General features: G+C 47.7%; 1 long non-coding RNA gene across 2 annotated transcripts; it reads left to right on the top strand.

Moving 5' to 3' along the window:
* The first annotated feature begins 5,103 nt into the window (after positions 1–5,103).
* LOC118972326 (uncharacterized) lies at positions 5,104–15,041 on the top strand. 2 transcript variants are annotated; one of them, XR_005061232.2, is made up of 4 exons: positions 5,104–5,269; positions 7,497–7,935; positions 9,529–9,825; positions 14,750–15,041. It is a non-coding gene; the product is annotated as an uncharacterized lncRNA (long non-coding RNA). The 2 variants fall into 2 exon arrangements; XR_005061231.2 differs by lacking the exon at positions 14,750–15,041 and having other exon boundaries at positions 9,529–10,125.
* Positions 15,042–15,906: the final 865 nt, after the last annotated feature.

Genomic DNA, 15,906 nt, shown 5'->3' with positions numbered 1-15,906 from the left:
TAAATCATTCATGGCATCTGCCCTCACAGAGCTCATTATAGTGTAACGGAGGAGACAAACACGAACCAAACAGCAGTAAAACTGCAACCTTGGCCAGAGGTTGTGAAGATGACACATGTGATGCCATGAGGCCTGTTCCTCTCTACCGGCCCCCGTGTCCACTGTCTCACCCTGGTTCCTGAATGTGGGTCTGCTCAGCCCCTGGCAGTGGCTGGTCTAGGTGAAAGTCACTTGGTATAAACTGGACGTGAACCACAGATTTGGAGATGGAATATATCACCTTGTAAATTAATTCTTTCACTCTATAAATGAGAAACTGAGACAGAGAGGGAGCATGATGCATAGAAAGCTGGGGGTCACATGTCCTTAAAAGCACCTTCTTGTGGATGTCCGAAGGTCTGGACTACCACAGACGTGGGGGCAGGGAGGCTGGGCCTGCCTTACATGTCAGTGCCATGATTTGAGGATGTATTCATTCTTCATTCACTTACTCACTAAATGTTTATTTGAACACCGACTATGAATACTGGTGAATGAGAGGGACAAAGTCCTGGCCTTCGTGTGTGTGTTTGTGCATGTGTGTTTACTTGGTGTGGTGTTTTGATGAAAGTAAATAGTTGGCACAGAAATATATAATCAAGTTCATCCCAGATAGGATAAAGTGCTGTGAGGTGTACAGCCAGGGTAACAGGGTGTGGAGCAAGAGACTTCGGCTGTCTGAGAAGACCTCTCTTTCTAAAGGCTGGATGAGGAGAGCTGGAATTGAAATGATGAGGTAGCAGCCATACAAAGTGCCAAATGCTAGAGTTCTCCAGGCAGAGAGAAAGGCACATGCCAAGGCCCTGAGGCAGGAAAGACCTTGAAGTGCTCAAGGAATAGAAAAAAAAAATGCCAGTGGGCCTGGGGTGGAGGGAGGTCACGCAAAGCAGCATGTGCTGAGGTCAGAGAGTCTCTCTAAGGTGAGTAGCTTAGAAGCTTGGGGTCCAGGTGTCTTTGTAACATGGGAAGCCACTGGAGGGGTTTAAGCATGGTTTGATTTATATTTTAAAAATACATTTTAAAAGCCAACACTCTGGCCACTGGGAAGAAAATGGATTGGTGGGGGGTGTGGTAAGAGGAGCAGGGGAAACAGGCCATTTGGGAAGATGAGAAACAGGCCAAGTGAGAGGCTACATTGGATTGGACAAGGGCAGAGGGCATGGGGACAGAGAGAAGATAGATGTGACTTCCGTATTTGACGTAAAGTCAGCAGGAGTTGTTTGTGGATGGCTTGGGTGTGGAGGGGATGAAGGAAAGAACAGAATTAAAGATGGCTCCAAATTCTTGATTTGAGCTACGGGAAGGTTGGGGATGAAATGGAGTGTTAAGGGGAGGAGCAGATTTGGGTGGGGAAAATGAAAACTTATTTGTTGAACATCTTAAGTTTGAGATGCCTTTTATACATCCAAATGGAGTTGACCAGGAAACAACTGGACGTAAGAGTCTGAAACTCAGAGGCAAGATCAAGACCAAAGACATCATTTGGGAGTCATCAGCATATAGATAGTGTTGAAAGCTACCCATTTAGAGGAGACTACCTAGCAGAGACTGTTCAAAGGAGAGAGCCTGGGTGTGCGCTGGCCCGTCAGCTGCCCATGGCTGTTCCAACATGCCACAGACTGGGTGACTTAAACAAAAGAAATAATTGTCTCACAGTTCTGGAAGTTAGAAGTCCAAGATGAAGGTGTTAGAGGGATCAGTTCCCTTTGAGGGATGTGAGGAAGAATGTTCACGCCTCTCTCCTAGTTCCTGGTGCTTTGCAGATCTTTGGCATTCCTTGGCTTATAGATGCATCTTTCCAGTCTCCACCTTCACCTGGCATTTTCCCTGTGTGTGCCTCTTTCTCTGTCTCTAAGTTCCCCTTATTATAAAGATACCCGTCATATTGGATTAGGGCCCACCCTAATGACCTCATCTCAACTGGACCATCTGCAAAGGCCCCATTTCCGTATAAGGCCACACTCACAAGTACTGAGGGTTAAGGCTTCAACATCTTTTGGGGTGTGCAATTCAACCCATAACCCCTGGGGTCTCTGGAGTTCTGACAGAGGAGGAGGAGGAGGGGCTGCCTGTGGGTCAGGATGACATCCAGGGAAGTCTGGTGTCACGGGTGCCACCGAAAGGAAGTCTCTGGGATTGGGAGGTCAACTGTGTTGAGTATAGCTGAGAGTTGGGGTAATGTGAGAAAAGCGTTTTGGGTTAATCCCCAGTGACTGAAATTTTATCTTGCTGTGTTTAAAATATTTTTGGCTGCAAACAATAGAAACTGTCTTTTTTTAAGGGGAAAAAAACCCATTGGTACTTTTATGGGTACTGAAGTAACTGATAGATTCAAAAGAAGAGTGAGCTTGGGAGGGAAGAGACCAAGATATCTCAGCACTAACAGGCCATTTGGTGACCTGCTTGCAGGTTCCAGCAAAGAATATTCACTCAGTAATATTTATTGAGAACCTGTTGCGGCCTGGCACTATTGCAGGCATTGGGATGCAAGGGGAGAACTAGACAGTGTCTGCGCCTGGGAGCTTACAACCCGGCATCTTAGCCCCAGAGACCCCCTGTTGCTAGGCTTCTTCCAAATTTCAGGTGCCCAGGGCAGAGAATCTGTACACCCCTTGGGTTAGGTGTGCACTCCTGAAAAGAGCAGCTTTGGCTGGGGTGAGGCCGGGGCAGGGCTGTGCAGTTCAGGTGAGGCTCTGAGAAACACTGCTCTGAGCGGATAGCCCCGGGCAGGGGTGAGATGCCATCTTCAAAGTGTTTCTAAGGTAATTCAATTCTTTATAGCTTAAGATCCCTCTTGGGGGTGCTGGATATGTGGGATAACAGACTTAAGCCAACTTTCTTAGTGGAGAAGGAGGAATGAGATGCTCTTTGAGGTTTGGACATGATGTTGGACTACGGTAAGTGGAATGCATCTGTCAGAACTTCCTTGGCTTACTAGTAACTAAGGGATCAGAAGACTCAGAGGAGCGGTAATGTTATCATGGGTGTAGTATTTAAAACCTGAGAGCCCACCAGCTGACTGTGTTCCCCAAGAGGGTCCAGAAGACACTCCCTAACTAAGGCAGTAAGACCTGCCCTGGTGATGGTTGCCCCAGTGTCAGTGAGACGCCCCATAGCCGCTGTCTCCATGGACTGGAGTTGATCATGGGAGATGCTGCCATGGAAGTGGGCTCCCTGGTATCACTGGGGATGGTGCTCTGATTCTTCCCCAAGAGAACCGGTGGTCATTGGCTAGGCTAACTCTGTACTTATGAAACAGACATTTTGAGTACTGTTTGATAACGGGGCTAATCTGACCCTGATACCAGGGACCTGAAATGCTGTTACTGGTCCTTCAGTTAGGGGGTTTATGGAAGCCAAGTGACAAATGAAGTTTGGGCCCAAGGATGTTTCACATTAGTGTTTGCAGACCTGCTCTGAAAGTTATTTCCTAGGTCCCTGGGTATCTACTTGGGAACAAGGTACTTGGCAGCTGGAAGGACACTCACATTGTTTCCCTGACCTGTAGAGTAAAAGCCATTACAGTAAGAGATGTCAAATAGAAGCCCCTGAAGTTCTCTCCTACTGTCACTCCTGGCCAAGATGGTAATTCAGAAGCAATAGTGTGTTTTGGGAGGAATTGCAGAGATTGGTGCCACTAACAAAGATTTACAGGGTGCATAGGTGGTGATCTGCGTCATATCCCTATTCAATTCACCGATCTGGCTTGAATGGGTTATAGGGTACCATAAACTAACAAAGGGGGAATTCCAATCCCAGCTTCTATGCTGGATATGTTATGTTTCCAAGAGCAGATCTGTACCCTCTGGACTTGGTATGTGCCTATTAACCTGGTAAATGCATTTTTCTTGGCTGCTATCAGGAGAGATCAGAGATCAAAAGCCACTTGCTTTCAGGTGGCAGGGGCAGCAGTACACATACTGTCTTGTACCAGGGCTCTGTTAGCTCTCCTGCTTTCTGATGGGATACAGTCCACAGGGCTCTTGATTGTCTTAATATCCTGCAGAACATTTCATTGGTCAACTATATCGATGATATCATGCTAATGAACTTGGTGAGCAAGGAGTAGATACCAAGATACCTTAAAAAGACACATATGTGTCACAGAGTGGGAGGTAAACCCCACGAAGATTCAAGGACCTGCCATATTGTTGAAGTTTGGAGGGATATAGTGGTCTGGGAAATGCTAGTACATCTCACAAGTAAAGGACAAATTATTGTACCTTATACACCTTACCACTAAGAAATAGACATAATTCCTGGTGGCATCCTTTAGGGGCAGCATTTACCACACTGGCTAAGAGTACTCTGACGTATTTTTTAGGTGACTTAGGAGGCTTCCAGTTTTGAATGGGTCCAGGGCAAGGGAAGGCTCTGCAGTGGGTCCAGGCTGAGGTGCAAGCAGGACCTGCTTATCCATTAGGCCTAGGACCCACAATACTTTCTGGGGTCCAGAAAAATATTTAGGTTTATTTAAAAATCAAAAGAAAATAATGAATATAAAAGTAATGAATCCAGCCTAGATTATATCTATCTTCATACCAATGGAATGATAAAATAAAATTTTACATTCTTTTATGAAAGAAAGGGCCCACAAGCAAAAATGCCTAGCACCCGAGTACACATGGTGCTGATCTAGCAGCTTCTCTGCCCCTTACACCGTATGATCTGACTGACTGGATGGTGTCAGGCATGCCCATAGTACAGCTGTGCACTGTCAGAGGTGCCAAATCAAAATGCTTGTTTTAATGCTTCAAGTTATACGATGGAAATCATTTATCTGGGGTCTGGTCCAGGAGGCACAGGTAAAGCACATGAACAGATAACAAGGCAGAAGCCCACGTAATTACCTTTCTCAAACTGACGCCCTTCCTCCGCTCCTCAGTGTGGCCTCAGGGGGTGTTATTTAGGACCAAATGAAGAAAGAGCTTGGCCTGGTTCCCAGGTGAGCTGAAGCAATCAGTGGTACTGGCCAAACATGGGCAGCTGCCCCCATGCTCAGTGGTGCCTCTAAAAGACAGCGGGGAGGGGAAATACTCCAGATGCCCAGAGCTGTGAGAAAAACACTCTGTGGTCCGTGTTGCATGGAAAGAAAAGGGACCTGAGATATGGGAAAACATGACCTCCTGGGCGGGGCTAATGGCTTGGTTCTGCTTGCTGGGGAGACCAGCCCCAAACTAGGGCTCCTTTCTTCCAGGCCCTCAGTGAATCCTTACGCCTATCTCTTCAGGTGAGTAGTTTTGTTATCCCCATTTTACAGATAAGGAAACTGAGGTACAGAGGAGTTTGGTGACTTGCTCAAGGTCTTATTCGGACTTGGCAGTCCAACTTTAGATAGATTTTTCATAGCAGAATAGAATCAATAATGACACATTGAAGTCAGGACATCTGGGTTTGAAGCCCAGCAATGACGCTGATATCCTGTGGACCTCTGGACGTACCTCATCCGTACCCTAGGCCTCCATTTCCTCTTCTCAGAGTGCTTGGACTCTGCAATCGATAATGCCTTCTCCGGCTCTAAGTTGCTCAATTCTTCTGGGCCTTCCAGGGGTTCAGTGCGGGCTAACTGCAGGGGGACGCAAATGTGAATAAGCCATAGATTCCTAGGAACACTCTGGCTCCTCTGTAAGCTGTATCCATAAAGGCTGCATTCTTCACCTACCTGAGCAATTATGAGTTTGGAAGTTTTGAAATAATGATTTCAGCATGTGCTTTGTATAAACAAAGGTTGGGGCTGGGTAGATGAGGGGACTGTGGGCTTGCCTCGTTTGTGCAGCTAAAAATAGAAACGTGAAAGTCCTATAATGATGAGGCAGAAATTTTAAACGAATTTCTTGGAAAATTTTCTCCCCATGCCATGCTGCCCAGGTATTTCCCCCTTTTTGCCTCATGCAGATGGAGCAAAGGAAATTGGGGTGAGGAGCGGGTATCATAACACACACTTCCTTCCTGGTACTGAGGAGGAGGGGCCAGAGAGACCCAACTGGGAACAAAACGTCTGTTCAGGAGCCTGATTCAGGCTGACATGGGCCTTTGAGCTCCCTGAGTGGCATTTACAGCCACAGATATGGAAAAGAAAATAAATCTTCTAGGCCCAGCATCTTGCTTTAATTAATAACATAATCAAGTTCTGGCCTTGAGGAATGGAAGGATTTCAACACTCAAGGCCCCTCTGGCAGCAGGCAAGAAGTGGACCTTCGTGCCAGGCAGCCCCCAAAGTAGTGGGCCAGCCAGGCAGGACTTGAGAAGTGATGCGCAGATTTTAGAAGGCAGGTTAGAGGGAGAGAAATGGTAGGTGCCGAGGAAGGCATAGGGATGAGCGTGATGGAGTGGTTGCCCGGAGCTCTGGGCTCCTCTGGGTGCTGAGCCAGGCTGGGGCCGGCACCTGATTCCTACTGCTCCCTCCCCAGGGAGGGGGGCCACTTTGGGCAGCCTCCCTGGCTAACATGCTTGGCTTTCTCTGCGGGCTCCAGTGAAGAAATAAGCATAGGAAGTGGTCCAATCATGATCTGCCCCAGTCTACCTTCGTCTCATCTCTCCCTTCCTACACTCCATGCTCCAGCCACATCAGCCAACATGTAGGTTCCTTGGTGGCCTGGGTTCGCACAGCTGTCCCCACCACCTGGAGGGGTCACTCCCCCTCCCCGATGCTGAAGGCCTCCCCAGCTCTCACTGGGCTGGCGCAAAAACTGCCTCCTCTAGGAAGCCTTCCTTCAGCATCTCAGCCCGAGGCAATTCTCCCACACTGGAGCACCTGCAGCACTTTATCTCCCTGCTTTCTCATTTCTGGGATTCTTTTTAATTTTGTGATTGAGTAGCTCATACATTGAAAACACTTACAGATACTTGCTTTACTCCTGGAAGGCAATTCTGCCCATATCTTATTGCTTCCCTAGGTTCCTCAAAGGCAGGAGCTGGCTGTAGTCACAGTGATATTTACAACAGTATTTCCTGGTTGCTGAATGTGTACTCTGTGACTAGGCACATAGTATTTTACGTGAAATCTTTCATTTAATCCTCCCAAAGCCTTGTGGGATTGTGCTATTATCCTCCACATTTTATAGATGAAGGAAGTGAGGCAAACAGAAGTTAGACTAATTGTCCAAAGTCATCAGACTGTGAGTGGTGAAGCCAGAGCTTGAACTCAGGCAGTCTGATAGCAGGGTCCCAGCTCATAACTAGTAGTTTAAATAACATAAAATGTGTGGAAGTGCCTGGCGTGGTGCCTGGCCTAAAGCCACAGATTTCAAATGTTGCTTGAATGTGAAGTCCCACAGGGCCCAATACTGGACTCTGACTTGTTTCTCTCCAATGTTTGTGAGTTGAATCAATGAAAAAAAAACGGCTGGCAGAATGAGCTCTTGGTAAGTTTGGGAGATTTTCTGGTTATCTACTCCTGTATAATAAACCACTCTGAAACCCAGTGGCTTAAAACGACTGTTTATTATCTCTCACAGTTCTGCGGGTTTGATGGGGCTCAGCTGAGTGGTTCCGGCTTGCGTCTCTTCTGGGGCTGCGGTCAGATGACAACTGATGCTGGAGGGATCTAAGGGCTCCACTTGGCTGGGTGTCCGAAATGGCCTCTTCACTCACAGGTCTGGCACCTTAGCAGGACGGCTACAACATCTGGAGGCTGGTCAGGCATCTCTCTTGCCACATGGCATCTCCATGTGGTTAGTGAGCTTTCTTATAGTGTGGTGGAATCAAGCGAGCTGGACTTCTTATGCGGTGTCTGGCTTCATCCAGGGCAAGCTTTCCAACAGGCCCAGGCTGCAGCTGTGGAAGTCACATGACCTAGCCTTGGCAGCCACATGCCATCATTTTGGTGCATTGACTATGGGAGATGTGGCTCATGGTCCAGGTGCAGGGCGTCTGTAGAGACTAATTATCATGGGGGTAAGTACTGAATTATGAAGGTCCCACGGGCTTCAGTCACTCTGGTGCAACTGTGGATCAGAGTCTACACAGGAGCCGAGGGCTAAGAGCTGATGAAAGTTAACTTCTAGATGAGAAGAGCTAACAGTTCTTTGACCCACAATGTCTCAGGCTTCCTCACGCTGTTCCAGAAATGGAGTTTGCCTACATTTGGGCCCCAGAAATTTTGCTTCCTGGTTCAAATGGACAAGTCTTTACTGAGTATCTATTATGTGCCCTACTCTGTAATAATAATTTCTAATACTTTTGAATGCTTGTACCTGACATTCTAAGTGCTTGCACATTAGTGTTGGATGTAATTCTCATAACAATCCTGTGTGGTATGTACTTTCATTATCCCCATTTTACAGCTGAGAAAAATGAGTCACAGAGAGGTTAAGCAACTTGCCTAAGTTCTTATAATTACAGGTTAAGTCAGGATTTGAATTCAGATATTTCTGACTCCAGTACCCCTGCCCTTAAGCTCTATACCATCCATGCCTGGCTCTGTGATGAAGACCTGAGCCACAGGCATCGCTCCAGCCTTCAAAGGAACTGAGTCTAGTAGAGAAAAGAAGACTTGAAATGCTTTGTTAAATTTTGTTAAAACCTTTGTTTAGGAAGCAGTTCTGTTAGTTTTTCACTGATCAGTGGAAAGGTATCTGCTTCTCCCTAATAATGGGAGGATGTAAATTTCATTTCACAAGAATTTCTCCTGAATTATCTATCAGAACCAGGAGAAATGTTTGACGTGGAAATATCATAACTGAAAAACCTTTACTGATTGGGCAAAAGTGGGCCATGAGTTGTGTCAGTCAGCATTTGCTGTGTAACAAGCAAGCCACACTAAAATGTAAGAGCTTAAAAACAGACATGTGTTTGCTCAGGATCCTATGGTTTGTAAATTTGAGCAACTTGGTCTGTTCTTCCACCGAGCCTGTCTGAGCTCACCCCTGTGCCACAGTCAGCTGACAGGCAGTAGTCTTGCTCACTTGTCTGGTACGTGCTTGGCTGTTGGCTGGGGTGACAGAGGTAACTGAGCTATGTCGCCTCCTCATCCAGCAGGCTACATAGGACTTGTTGACATGGATGTGGTCACAGGGCTCCCAAGAGTGACAAGAGAAGGCAATCCCTAATACCCTTTGCTTATATCACATTTGCATTGACCAAAGAAAGTCACACCACCAAGTCCAAATTTAAAAAGTAGAATAGGATCAACCTTTATGTGGAAGGAATGGCCAAATGTTGAGAAGGGACATAAATAAAGAAATCTGTGGCTATTTTGTAAGCCATCACATTGGTTTTCCTGAAGTCAAAAGGTATCTATAGGCAGGCAGAATAATGGAATCCCTAAAGATGTCCTTGTTCTAGTCCCAAATCTATGAATATGTTACCTTATGGGGCAAAAGGAATTTTGCAAATTAATTAAATGAATTACAATTGAGTTAAGTACCAGTTAAAGCTGCCACGTTCAGTAATAATTAAGAAGAAATTCATTATTGATAATTTAATCAATTTATCAAAAATAAATTATTAAACTATAATAAATTAAACTATTAATTTGACTATCTTTAGGTGGGGAGATTACCCTGAATTATCCTGGTGGATCCAATGTAATGCCACTGGTTGTTGTAAGTGAAAGATGGAGGCAAGAAAGTTGTATCAGAGGAGACGTGGTGACAGAAGCAGAGGTTGAATGATGTGATTGCTGGCTTTGAAGATGGAAAAGGACCATGAATCAAGGAATGTGGGCAGCTCTAGAAGCTGGAAAAGTCAAGGACTGGGTTTTCCCCTCAAAACCTCCAGTTGGAGTGCAGCCCTGCCCACAGTGAGACTTAGCCCACTGAGACTTCTGACCCTCAGAACTCTAAGGTAATACATTTGTATCATTTAAGCCACTCAATTTGTGGTGATTTGTTACAGCATCAATAGGAAACTAATACAGCACCTGGCAGCCATACGACCATTTTCTCAGGACCACTAATATCTATTTTGTGGTAAGTTAAAAGCAGGCAATCATCCTTTTCTTAGAGAAAACAAAGAGGAGGGCTTTAAAATACCCACTCCTTAAAGTCTGCAAATCCTAGAACACAAGCCCACCCTGGGAGCACTTTCTTCTTAATACCCATTCCAGGAAAGTTGGAAGAAGTGTTTTGACACATCTGCAGGTAAAAACCAGGGTTAGAATATGCAGAGTTGAGTGAGTGTCTTGAGAATGTATTATATTATGTTTGTGAGTTGCTTTTCTTAAAGATCTTGATTTTTTTAGTACTCATTTAACTCTTACTATTAATTTAATAATTTTAACAACAATTTTTTCAAAAGAATAATGGAGTATAAAAGGCTCAGACCATCACCAAGTTTCCATCACTCACCTGCTGGAAGCACATCTTAATTGCCAGCAGAGTCCCTGACAGGAAATACGAAGCGTCCCCCTCAATAATGCAGAATCAATAGTGACAGCCACGTCACACTCAATAAGCAGAGAACCAAGTGAGGTGGCCCATAGTCCTGAATGAGGGTGCGTGGAGGTACCTCCTCACCAGGGGGAATACCCTGGAGATTTATCGTGGTGGAAATCACGAGTGAGCTGTGGGGGTGGCCCCTCCAGTGGGAATGCGTACCGGGCTGTCCCCGTCGGTGTGACTTCTGACTAAGCACCCGAATTTCTCTAGTTAAGACATCAGCCAGCAGATCAGAAGCACAAGATGCATATCCTTCAGCCGTGAGCCAACGGAGGACCAGAGAGTCGTAACCGCATCAGGCTCTCTGAGCTGGAAGCAATTTCAAAGGGCAAAAGACCAACCCCTGGTCATCCAGATGAGGAACCCAGACCACAGAGAGAAATGACTTGTCACTTGTCACATCAGCCAGTAAGCTGGTGGCAGGACAGGCATGAGAACTCTTATTTCTTAATTTTGGGGCCAGTCTCTAGGCTGCTCCTTGAGGATGAAAGTGGAGAAGGGAAGGGAGAAAAATAACAGATACACGTGGAGGAGGAAAAAAGGGATTAAGGAGGAAAAGGAAGAGGCAGGGGGGAGAGGGAACAATCAAAGTGAGGGGGCCAGAGTTCTCCAGACCCGCGGGTCCCAGATGCTGTCTGACGACCAGCCACACAGTGTCATCCGGCAAGATAAAAGAAAATAAAGTATTTCCTAAAATAGAAGGTGAGGGAAAAATAAGGGCAAGTTTAAAAAGAATGGGAAGTAGTGTTATAAAAAAATAAATAGTGGGTACCAATACTGACCCCATATTTTTGTTGTGCAGACTGAGGGAGATTAAAGATGTAGATGTGCCTACTTGTGCACTGCAAATCCCTGTGAAAACACCAGCTGTGTGACCTCAGGCAGGTCACCTCTCCTCTCTGCGTCGAACACAAGGCGCAACCACATTGTCTGAGCAAGAACTGAAACTGCTGAGGCCGTCGAGGAAGAACACAGGATGTTTCTGCTCAGATAGTCCTTCAGTCCCTCTGCCCCATCACGTTCACCTACCAGAGCTAATGCAGGGGAGCATTGATCCAGAACGTGTGGGCAACAAATCCCTTTTGCCTTAATTGCCCAGATGCAGCTGAGCGTGCAGGAGCCGGGGGCATTCCACTCCTGCCCTGTCCACTGTGTCCTGCCTGCTGGGCCAGGCCAAGGCCCCCAACGTCACACGATGGCACCTTGTGCCCGGTGCTCAGCACCCTTGGGCCACAGGACCAGGCTGGGCAGGCAAACTCCATTTCTAGCTCATCAGCAACTCATTTTCAGAAGTCACCCCTTGGGGAGCTTGTTAAAAGGCCGTTGGTATTCCCACGAGGGGGGCTCAATTTGCCTTTATGAATGAACCGCTCCAGAGAAATCAATGAACATGTCATTCAGGTCAAGTAAACACATGTGTTTTCTCTATGGGGCCCAGTGCAGGGGTGGCTGAGCCTCCCTGTGGGCCTCAGCGGTCCCGAGAAGCTGCTCTGTCTGGGCCAAACCCTGGCTTCAGTCAGCACCCTGGGCTCTGGTTGCCACCCAGTTCCTGTGTGCTCCACCCCCACCTCTGTGTGGGGGGCCTGTTCCCAGAGACAGAGGAGTAGAAGTAGCATCTTTGGTATTTTATGGTTGGGAAAGATCCTGCAGAAAAATCTTTCTCGGTTTTTGCATTCCACCTTCCCTCTTCCTCATTCATTGACTCAGGGGACATTTATTAAGCACCTAGTATGTGCCAGTCCTGTATATTCTAGGGGCAGGAACTCAGTGACTCATAAGACATGGGCCTTGACTGGGTCAAAGGACTCACATTCTGTGTAGTGGTTCCTTCTGCCCTAGAATCACTGCAGCGTTTTAAACACACAAATCCCCACACCATGTGTCATGTTTCACGTAAAACTGTGTTACTCTGATCAAATTTACATTTGCATCAAAGTGTACTTCGAGGTTCGTGTAGCAACCATGATGTTGACAGTTTTCCCTACGCTGACATCCCACGGAGAATTTGAAACCAAAGATTGAGCTCATTTTAGGAAAGTGAACTGGCAGGCTCTGTGGAGAGAAGGTTCCCACTTACCAGAAGTCCAGGTTCCCCCCAAGGGAAGTGTGCCCCACTGGCATCTGAGGCACTCACTGGTTCCTCACAGCCACTGGCAAGGGAGCTCCTTCTCCCTTGTGTCATCGGAAGGCTTCTCACCATCAGCCATACCCAGTGTACCCAGAATATGCCGTGGTGAACGTTTAACCAGGAAACTATTTTTCCCAGTCCTTGAAGCCTTGTGGGCACACACTTAGAATTCTAGAGGGGAATTATTGACTGCACAAATCAGTTTTTAAAAAATCCTCCTTCACTATAAATATAGTTTTAAAGCTAAGAAATGTACTCACCATTTTTTTCCTCAAGACATATCAAAACTTAAAAGCAACTAATTCTGTACAACCAGATGTTTTGTGATAAATGATTTTAGCAGGGATTTATTACATCAATAGGGGGTGACACAATATGAGAGTCAGAGAGGGAATCTTGTTGCTCTTGGAGTCCCTGGTTCTTAATGTTCTGAGACAATATTTCAGCTTAGTTTCACAAGACACCCATGTGCATTAATCTTAAAAATTGCTCTGTTTGGCTAAGGAAGTTTAAATTTTATCCCGGTGACCACTTGCAACCAAAAAGAGCCCTGAACAGCATAGACCTGAAAGGATTCCAGAGCATTCTTTCAACCTAAGTTGGGCTGCTTTTGGCTGCAAACAACCAAGCTATAACTTAAACCAGAGAGGGTAGTCTTGCCTAGAAGTCCCCTCAGCCAACTTCCTCTCAGGTCCCACCAGCCAGAATTGGGTCACAAGATCACCTCTAGCTGCAAGGGAGGCTAGGAAAGTGACCAGCTAGCATGTTGAGCCTCTAAGGTAGAAGCAGGTTTACTGATTAGAAAAGTAGGGGGATAGCTACGGACGGATGAGCAGCGGTGCCTGCCACTCGCTCCCTTTCACTTCCTAATAGAGGCCGCAAGGGGAGAGGAAGATATTTACTGGACATATGGCAGTCTTCACGAGGAATCCATTTATTTCAGGAAAATATTCTGTACAACAACATGGTTAAACACGCGTGCCTGGGGCTGCGTCTTTGAAACTGCACACGCGCTCTCTCTGCTATGAAGCAGGTCATTGTTTTTGAACTGCTAACTCAGAGGTTTGGTTTCTGCTCTTTCCTTCTACCCCTTGATCCTTCCCTTCAGCTGGCTGGACTTTCCTGCTCATTGCCTCCGGGAAAGGGTGACACAGCAGAAATGCAGAGAGAAAAAGAACAGATTCTTGGCTTTGAGTTTCAAAAACTTAGAGTAGAAATGACTCCTGGGGCTGGGAAAAAATTAGAGGAAGAGAGGGAGAGGTTGGTTGGGGGTGGGGGAGCTGGCCCTGGAGAGACCGCGTGGATGTGAGGAGTCAGGCCTGACCTCCACTCCCAAGGGAACTGTCTGCTGCAGACACCGGGGAGCTGAGTGGGGCCAAGCTGCCACCGCAGATGGCCCAGTGTCCACGAGCCACTGTGGCTGGGCCTGTGTCCCGTGAGATCTTCCCACGGACAGCAGGAGGATCGCTGCCCACTAACCAGCCAGCTGTGTCCTTGGGGCAAGCCCCACTCCAGATCCCTGTCCCTAGACTTGGTTGGGACAGAGCAGAACCAGTTTGTGATCACTGCTGGTGTCAGCATACCAGTCAGGCCTCCCGTAAATGGTCACAGTGACATGGCTTGGCTTAGCACAGACCAAGAAGGGTGAACCTACCTCCCACTCCTGTCGGTTCCCCGCCCCCACCCCCTGGAGCTGGAGTCCCATGACAGGTGCAGGGTACTCAGCAGACCCCTTTGAAGAGCACAGCGCTGACGGATTAAGCCTTGCATGCCTGTAGGGTTGGCTTTATTTTGAAGAGCTGACAATGCTTATTCCTCTATTACAGCGTTGGAACCCCATACCAGTTTGGTGATGGGGAAACTGAGGCCCACTCTGGTTCCTGAGTTCCTATGGTGTGTCAGCTCTGTGCCAGCGTCCTTCACATAAAAGTTACTTGACACACGTGACTTCACTTAACTTACGACAGTCCTGTGGGCAGTGCAGGGCCTAATCCCGTTTTATAGATGAGGCAGCTGAGACTCAGAGACGTTCGCCAGCTTTCCCAAGGCCACAGAGTAGAGCTGCAGAACCGGCATCCCCACCCAGGCCCTCTGACTCCTGGGCGTTTTGTCAGTCTCTCAGTTCAATGCCTTGTCCACGGTCACCCTGTAACTTAGGAGCGAGCTGAGACCTGACTCATTCCCTTTGGTCTCTGCCCTCCAGGGTCCCATGTGGCCTCTGCTCTCCCTTGCAAAGAGCCAAATGGGAACCAAGCAAGGAGGGGGCAGAGCGGAGGAAGACGGCTGCCTAAACCCTGCCTCGCTCCAGCAGATGCCTGTCCAGGCGGCAGGAGGCAGCGTGAGGCCCTCTTGCCTCCATCGCTGCCCAGCTGACCCAGGGGAAGGGCTCCCGCTGCAAACACCCCACTGTTTACTTGCCCCCGCAGAGGGTGCGAGGCGTCAGGAGGCCTGAAGGGGAGACACGGCCTTGCCAGTCATCACCTGGAATACATTACAACAGCTGTGACTAATTAAACTTTGATTTCCTCAAATTTCGATCTTCTTGGAAATTCCTTCAGAGTGCGATGGTATTCAAGGCTGTGGCAGAAGTAAATACCAGATGAGCCGCAGGGGCCTCCAGGCGGCCCACTCTCCTCCTCACTCACCCCCTTTCTCCCTGCCCCCCTCTGCGTTTCTTCCCAGGCCTCACAGGAGAATCCTCTTAGATGCTCTCCAAACCACAGTCCCCAGAAGCTGATTTGGGGTTTTCATCTAGGTGGAAAAATGCGCCTTCTGTCCTCATAGGGGGTGGTGAGGATGTGGCAGGAGGGGGCTGCATCCTCTGTGTCACTGGGTGCCTGCAGGCAGGAAAACAGCCATCTGGGTGGCCTGTGTCCTTGCCTTCCCACCCATTGCAGCTTACCCTGGGGTCATCTCAGGTGGTCCATCTCCTTGGTCAGCTGGCCAAGCAGAAAGACCCAGAGAGAGATTCAGGTGGGGCCAGCGGCGGGGCATGTGGCTGCTTCTGGGTGTGTGCTTGGGCTCCAGGGGTGTCCATGCTGCCTCCTGTCTGTCCACTAGGGTTGCACTAAGTCTGATGGCCATGATTCGTTGAGCATCTATTATGTGCCAAGTCATTTAGGTACTGAGTCATTTATGTCCTTTCTCTCCAGTCTTCACAGCATCCCTGGGGTACTGTAAGGCAGTAATGACCTGTTTTGCAGAAGAGGTCATAGGTCAGCCAGTCACCTGAGGTTGGAGAGGTTATAAAACTGGCCCAAACCACACAGTAAAAGCCCAGATTCAGACCCTGAACTGTTTGAAGTTAGCACCTACATTCTTGCTGCCACATCATGAGGACCTTCCAGCTCGAAAATGCTT

The sequence above is a fragment of the Manis javanica genome, chromosome 4 (assembly GCF_040802235.1).
Source record: "Manis javanica isolate MJ-LG chromosome 4, MJ_LKY, whole genome shotgun sequence".
In the NCBI taxonomy this organism is placed as follows: Eukaryota; Metazoa; Chordata; class Mammalia; order Pholidota; family Manidae; genus Manis; species Manis javanica.
Note: the sequence above shows the minus strand (reverse complement) of the source record. Positions and strands in the feature narration are given on the sequence as shown.